This window comes from Triticum aestivum, chromosome 5D, assembly GCF_018294505.1.
Source record: "Triticum aestivum cultivar Chinese Spring chromosome 5D, IWGSC CS RefSeq v2.1, whole genome shotgun sequence".
Taxonomy (NCBI): Eukaryota; Viridiplantae; Streptophyta; class Magnoliopsida; order Poales; family Poaceae; genus Triticum; species Triticum aestivum.
The window spans coordinates 529,737,980-529,746,031 of NC_057808.1; the positions used below are offsets into that span (position 1 = coordinate 529,737,980).

The 8,052-nt window shown below is 42.9% G+C and overlaps 1 pseudogene; it reads right to left on the minus strand.

The window, feature by feature from the left end:
- Positions 1-2,029: 2,029 nt before the first annotated feature.
- The window catches only part of LOC123121117 (probable disease resistance protein At1g61300), a 7,888-nt pseudogene continuing 1,865 nt past the window's right edge, over positions 2,030-8,052 (minus strand).

The window sequence follows — 8,052 nt, forward strand, 5'->3', positions numbered from 1 at the left end:
GGACACTATGCTGAAGGCGGCCATCGAACATTGCTTGCATATATTTGAAGCACGGTTCAAACTAACCGGACGGATTTTTTTGCGAGGATTTCATTAAATTTCAGACATAATTTACATATAAAAAGTAGATGTTTCGACCCTTTAACTAAAAAACATTTAAAAAAAATTCTAAACCCTATAACGGACGACAACCTTGTACATGTGGCAGCGCCCGGTGGTGACGGAGCGATCGATGGCCCAAGCACGGCGAAGTCCGGGTCGTTGCGGACCCATTCCGGCACCGCGTCGGTCTTGGCGAACAAGGAGCGGCGAGTGGTGTTGCGCCGGTTGTACTGCGCCCTCTACCGCGCACCGCGCTCCTCCTCGAGACAACGGCCATCGAGCCCGAGGGACCGCCGACACTGCCGCCTCCGAGGTGATGGAGGATCCAGTGGTGCGCCTTCCTTATCGCCAGCGGCAGCTCCTCCTTGATGGCTTGGCGGCGGTTGCGGCGGGGCGGTGAGGCGGGCCTGTCAATGCGCGTGTACCGGCTGTGTGCCAATGGCGACACGGGCTCGTCCTTGACACGGCGTCCAATCTGGATGCCGCGGCCGCGGCTCAGCGGGGGGGAGGCCGGCTCCTCCTTGACCCGTCGTGGTGGGGACGTCGGCTCCGTGTTGACGCAGTAGCACAGTGTGGATGGTGGATCCTCCTTGACCCGTCGTGGCGGGGACGTTGGCTCTGTGTTGATGCAGTAGCACAACAGGGATGATGGATCCTCCTTGATCCGCGCCGGCGATGGTGGCGCCGGGCCCATCTGACGGAGCGAGCGCTTCGTCATGATCTCCATCTGACGGACAAATTCTTCATCCGTCAGAGCCGCCTCCGCGAGGAGACGCGGCCACTGCTCCGGCTGTTGCAGCGGCTTCTGGTCCTTCTTGTTGCCGGAGGAGAGGACGACTTCTCCTTGCCGGAGGAGCTGACCACCATGGACGCCGAGGGGCCCGGAGAGCGCGGACGGCGACGCCAAGATCCACCGGAGGATGAACTCCCTCCACCACCGCCTGCCGGCGCGGACCACCAAGACTTCAGCATCGCCGCTATAGGATGAGGGGCTTGGAGAGGTAGAGGACAACCTCGGTCGGAGAGGAGAAGGTGTGGATGTGGATCGCCGGAGCACGGCTTATATAGCCGTGGCCAGGCCAGGTGATCGGGCGTTCAGCCCGCTTGAATGCGGCGCAGCGGACGGAGTTGGTTTCTCGAGATGCGGCATTCGCAATTAAACGGCGACGCCCGAGAGGTCATGTCCATCAGAGCCGCCCTCCTATCCGGTCAAATCGTTGTCATCAATGTTGGCCGTTGCATGCTCTGGACCGGCATGAATGCGGCGCGGGTGTTCGATGGAAGGCGCAGGAGAGGCGGGTGGGATTTTTGGGTGGGCCAGGGCAGTCAGAAACGGACGTAGCAGCCCCCAATCCCCGTCTCCGGTTTGTCGGAAAAAGTGCGTCCGAACCGCCGAGTAGACCGATACAGGCCCGCGCGGTCCGGACGTATATGGGCGGTTTGAGGGTCCACGTTGGAGATGCCCTAAGCATGTCTCCAATATTTATCCAAGTCAACAAACTGTAGCACTTGCAAATTTCAAAAACCGTGAAAATAATTAGTGAAGTAAGAAAACAGACTTTACACGTTTACTTCATTGCTTGCTTGAAACCAAGATCGACTGAAAAAAGGATGCGTCAGCTGCAAACAGGAGATTGTGTTCCGCCAGTTCTGAATTACTTACACAAGCCAGTTTTGAATCCAGAAGGATGTGTTCCTGTCAAAAGGTAGCACTTGCAAATTCCAAAATCGTAAAATAAGAAAACAAATTGCACACATTTAGTTCATAGCTAGTTTCACAACAAGTCGGCTAGGAATTATTACATCCATGCATTCTCCTGTGAATCAGGCTACGGGCCAACAGGCCAAGGTGTAAACGGGGGCATGGGTATAAATTAAACATGCATGAAACAAGCATCAAATGGAATGGACGGATTGCTCATGGTATTTAGTATTTTGCAAATTTAAGCTTGGGTTGCAGGAAAGATTTGACACCTTCTTCCAATTCCAATCTCTCCCAGGTTTTAATAAAAATCTTTAGTACCTTCAGTTTTCGTGGCAAGTTGTCCGTCTTGAAAGGAAGCCTCTTCAATTCTGGACAATCATTAAGCTGCAGTCGCTCTAGGGATGGGAATGCCACATCAGGATCCCCAATACTGACAAGTGATTTGCACCCCCAAAATATCAGATATTTGAGACAGGAAAATGTCTTCAAACTATCTTGCTCACTGCACTTGTTATCACCATGAGGCCTCATAAATGCTTGCTGCATCTCATTACAGCCACCTATCTCAAGTTGTTCGAGGCAAGGCAGATACATGGCCCAGGAGAGGTGGTTTAGCTTTCTGCAGGACTGCACCTTCAAACAAGCGAGCCTTGGAAATAGAGATGCTGGAGATGTTTCCATCCAAGTTATCTCTTTCAAGTCGTCCAAATATGCCAAACTGAGCTGATTGAGAATACGAAAGCAACAATATCGTTGTGCCAACTCGCGTCCAAATATTATTTCCTCCATGGCGCACATGTCAATTTGCAGTTCATACAAGGTCCTTGGTGCAAACTCATGTGATAGAATTTTAGAGAAGTAGAGTGCACGTGTCTCAGTTCTTCATAGATTTAAATATCTAAAGGGGAGATTGTCGCTTCCTCTTAGTGATATATACTGAGGAAAACCCATGGCAATGATACCAACTGCTTTCAAGTGGGGTAGGGTGCCCAACTCTCGAAGGATTCTACGAAGAAGGCCCACACCAACTGGACATAAATGACAGGTTCTGAAGTCCATTACTTGTAATGCTTGAAGGCTAGATATGACCCCCTCCGGTATCCTTATAATGCCAGTTGATTCTAGGTACAAGAACTTGAGCTAAATGAGGTTTCCAAAGCAGAGAGGCACTTCATTTATACCATCATTATCCGACAAATCCAGGTACTCCAAGTTTGCCAAGGAACATAATTCTTCAGGTATTCCCTTCAGGTCGTTTGAGTGCAAATCTAGATATGTCAGTGACGTGAATTTCTTAATTACTTCAATTATTATGCTTTCACGCAACATGTTGTTTCCAAGGCATAACATCCTCATATGACGAGGGTTAGAGCCAACATGAGTAAGTTTCGACAAACGGTTCTTCATCAATGAGACACATTCAACTTGGCTCCAAGGGATGCTGAAATTTTCGTTCGGACCAACTGCTGCACGGACATACCATTTGCCATTGTTCTCCCCGCAGCCGCAAGAGATCCATAAAGCCATGTCACGAACCACATCATGCATTATAACAGAATCATATAGTTCTCCACAACCATCTAATAAACATGCAGCTGAAAGTTCACCCATCAGACTGTATGCTTTTGTGTAACAACTTTGTATATCTGACTCATCCACTAGGCCTAAGCCAATCCAGCATCGAGCAAGCTTTAATTTGGGAATCATCTCATCCTCTGGCCATAGTGCACAAGTCAAGAAACAATACCTCAAGCTGTTGTTTCGTAAACTATCAAAACTAAACTTGACCCGACTGAAAACGGCTCTTTCCATATCAAGTAGGTCATCACTATCACAACATGACCGTTTCATATGTTGGATGGCATATTCCCACTCAGCCGTATCAATTTTGCCATACATTGCCCTTCCAATTGTTATCAAAGCTAATGGCAAGCCCTTCATTTCCTGCACAAGTACTCTTGCAAGAGCTTCAATGCGAGGACTATAAGATAGAGTTTCGTGTCCGACCTTATCTTGGAATAGCTGCCATGCCTCATCCTCTTGCAGACAAGCTACTTTACACTCTTTCCTCACCTCCATTTGACCACAAACTTTTCTGGATCTCGTTGTGAGCACCACTTTTCTCTGGGTATGTTTTGTACTTCCAAGGGGATATGGTATGCCAGCTGCTTGCAGATCAATTTGGTCCCAAAGGTCATCCAACAAGACAAAGAAAGCTTCCCTTCTTTAAGAAGTCAAAAATAACATTAACATCATTCTTCAAATTGAGTTGGCGTGCAATGCCAGCTTGGATCTTTTCCACCGAAGACCCCCTTGAAGCTGTCACTCGTACAACATGATTGAAGGTTATGTCTCCATCAAGCGCGTTCTTGATATTGTTCAAAAGGTGTGTTTTCCCCACTCCACCCGGACCCCATATTCCAATCACTCCCACGGGATCATCCTTAATGAATTGAAGAGCGTCTTGAAGGTTACATTCCTCAGCAGACATAGATGGACCAGACTCGATTGAAACAATGTGAGGATTATCATTGAGACATTCCTTGGCTGCACGAAGTTTCTTAGCTGCCCCCTGCCCAACGGTAACATTATTCTCTTCGCTATCATTCATATGACGAACATTGCTCATCCTAATAAGCGGGTTGATGGTGTCATCATCCAGATTTTCCGACGTCCTTTCTACCTTCAAGACATAAGTTTAAACATGTAAATTAATACTCAAAATTGGCATTAAGATCGGTTATACATTCCACAAGTGAAGTTACCTGTGATACTGTTGAACTACTCACATCAGTTACAAGGCATGTATTTTCCATTTTACCAAGCCTATTGATTATATGCTATGTATCTGGTCTGTTCGCTTGGTTACCATCAGTGCACTCTATCCCTAGTTCGATGCATAACCGAATCTGTTTTAACTGTGCGTCTCTCTGTGATTTCCCCAGCTTATTCTTCCAACTTTCAAGTACCTATTTAGATAGGAATCGATTAGATATGTAGAGAAAAAATGACCAATCTATACCTGGGTATAGCGACCCACTATTGTACCTACAGACAGTCAGACATACATATAGTAACATGTCTAATTTGCTCTATATTTTCAAGTAGTAGCATTTAACAAGCAATTTGTCAAAAGTAACCTTTTCTAGTTGAAATAATAATACGTATGACCAATTTATGAGTAAACTATTTTTTTTATAATTCTAGCATTTATTGGCAGACTAAAATAACGGTAAAATAAGGAATTATTGTAACATGTTACTAGTAGATTGTTGCATATTTAAAGTGGGCTATTGTGCCTAGGTATGTATATATGATGATACTCTACAAATACATCTTGGAGTAGACTAATCTTACTCTACACCTGAGCTAACTCAACACACCATTTCATAGTGCAACCAACCCAACATGTCCTATTAAACCACCACTTTCCACCCCATGGGCCAACAAAATCTGCCCCTTAATTACTATCATTTGATCATGACTTTAAAGTCCCTTTAGAAATTATATGACTATAATTTTTCGTAATTATGACCATGTCTTATTGTCACATCAAGCTAGCACAATGTTATGAAGGAGTGCCTTTTTAGTTGTTCACAATTGACTAGGAACAAAACAAAATGCATGAGGCGCATACATTAAATACATACCCACTCTTTACGTTTAATTACAATGTACAATTGTTCTCATGGCAGTAACATCATGCCATATTCCGATGGTGACCTTGGCTTGTCATGTTACTAGTTGGACATGATTGGTTTGGGCAATATAACAGTTTTAAATTGTCAATTCCTACATAAAAAATTATGAAGCATCTTATAAAACCACATAAAAGAAACCGTGAACTGCTAGTCAAATAAGTTATTCTACTCACAAACCAATACACAAACCAGGAAAATGCATCGATCCGTAGACCGCTTCAATTCAAGCTTGAGCAGCAAAAAATGCTCCAACAGTTACGGGGTTGTACCTATAACCGCGTCTAGATCATCCACCAAGTAGCAACAAAAATAAAGTACAACTACAATATTGCATGTCTTGAAATTATATATGTAAAATCTACATAGAACTGTTTTATCTAACTAGGTGCACAACTCATCATATTACCTACATTTTTTTGTCATTCATTGATCCGCATTTGGATGATTCACTCGGGTGCAGAGATGGATTTTCGGCACTCTAATATAATTTTATCATGTATATTACTCCTTGTCTATGTTGTGCCAATTATAAGATATAGAGTTACTCTCTGTTCTGTCTATCTCTTCTTACTATGTAGCAGAAAAAAGGTGGCGTTAATGAAGTTTAAATATGGCTTTGTGGAGCCTAGTAAGATCTAGTACCATGTAAATTGCCCTTTCATGTTCAGTTGAACAAGTACAAATAAGGGTTATCTTCCTAGAGATACTTTACTACATATGATTTGAAGAACAATGTTATGTAATGACTTAAAAAAATGCAAAGTCAAAGGAAAATATGGTTATTTTGAAACCTAGCATTTAGCCTTTTTCTGAGGGAGGTCTAGCACTTTGTCATGGAACAACCGCAAATATTGTTCTTACATTATCAACATCAGGATATGTTGGGTACCACTTCTTTCCCGTCAACATCTCTATAATTATGACACCAAGACTATATATGTCCGACTTGTATGTGATCGTGTATATGTCTCCACTATGAAACTCTGGTGCAATATATCCCCTGCATAAAATTTAGTCATACAAACAAATGGAAAAAATAAAATAATACAATTTCTAACTAAAGACAAAAGGAGAATTCAAGATGCTTTGCCAACTTACAATGTGCCAGCCATATTTTTGGTAATAGCTCGGCTTTGCTTTTCATCAAAGCACCTTGATAGTCCAAAGTCAGTAATTTTTGGCATCATATTGCCATCCAGCAGAATATTTGCGGGCTTGAGATCTAGGTGAACAATACAATTCTGGTGAAGGTAATGTAAACCTTCACAAATACCATTTATTATCGCATAGCTCATTATCCAGTCATGTCCATAAGATGCATCTATAAATGAGAGAGAATCGGAGAAAGTAAGGTGTTAGTATTTGACATATATGAAGATTGAAATACTCAAATTTGTAATGTTAGATAGAATACGACACCATAAGTGGGCTGATTGAACTAAATATCTGTAATATATTCATTAAAATGGAAACATGAGTGCAGGCCACAGGACCCTACCTTTGATATACTCATCAAGACTTCCTTTAGGTACATACTCAAAACAGAGCAACCTTTGACGTACATCTGCCATGAAAAAATCTCCATCTTAGCCTACCATTTCGCCTTGTATGTTAGCACAATATCCCAAAAAACGTACTACATTTTTGTGCTTCACCTTCATCAAACAACGAATCTCTTCATTAAATTTATTATCAGGAATATCAAGCCGTTCAAACAGCTTCTTCACAGCAACGGCCCCATTCTCAAGCATTCCCTACAAGTCGCAAGATGCCTTGTCAGCATCAATTCAGTTTTCGGATTAACCGAGGGCAGTTGAGAGTTGCCTTACCTTATAAACAACCGCAAAGCCACCGCTGCCAATTTGACGCTTCTAGAAACCATCTGTGATGTCTTCCAAAAGTGATAATGGAAAGGCCTTTGGCTGCTCGTTTTCGTGAGATAGCATGTGCTCGAGGTCATTTCGTGCAACACTAGCTTGGCGACCCATTAGCAGCCACTAGATCCAGCACCCGAGTTGCTTGAGTTATCACGAAAGAGATAGCTGTGGTGCAGAGAAGAATCTTCTGATTGGTTGAGTAGAAAAAATTTCAATAACCACACAACATTATTCCTTCAATGGATAAACATTGTAAAATAACAAAAGCCGGTTAACAGGAGAATGTTGTGAAACAGAGCATAGCTCCTCCACAAAACTCAACACGCACTTGACGGCATAGGCAACTAGAATAAGTTTGAAGGAAATAAGCAGCATTTTTCTGTTAGGTTTTTGAGGATTTTGAAAATGTTTAACGGGGTTCCCCCTATTAAATTCGGATGTAACTTTTCGAGTAGATGATTTTTCATATAAAAAACTTTTTCATCCGAGTTCGTATGCAAAAGTTATGCCCATTTTAAGAAATTCCAGAGAGATTTTGCAAATAAAGTCGAAATTCATATTTGTTAATTTTCCCAACAACTAGACCACATATCACATGAGAAACTTATTTTATTTTATTTTTTTGACATTTCCATCATTTTCTTTTGGTTTTTCTAAAACTGAAAAG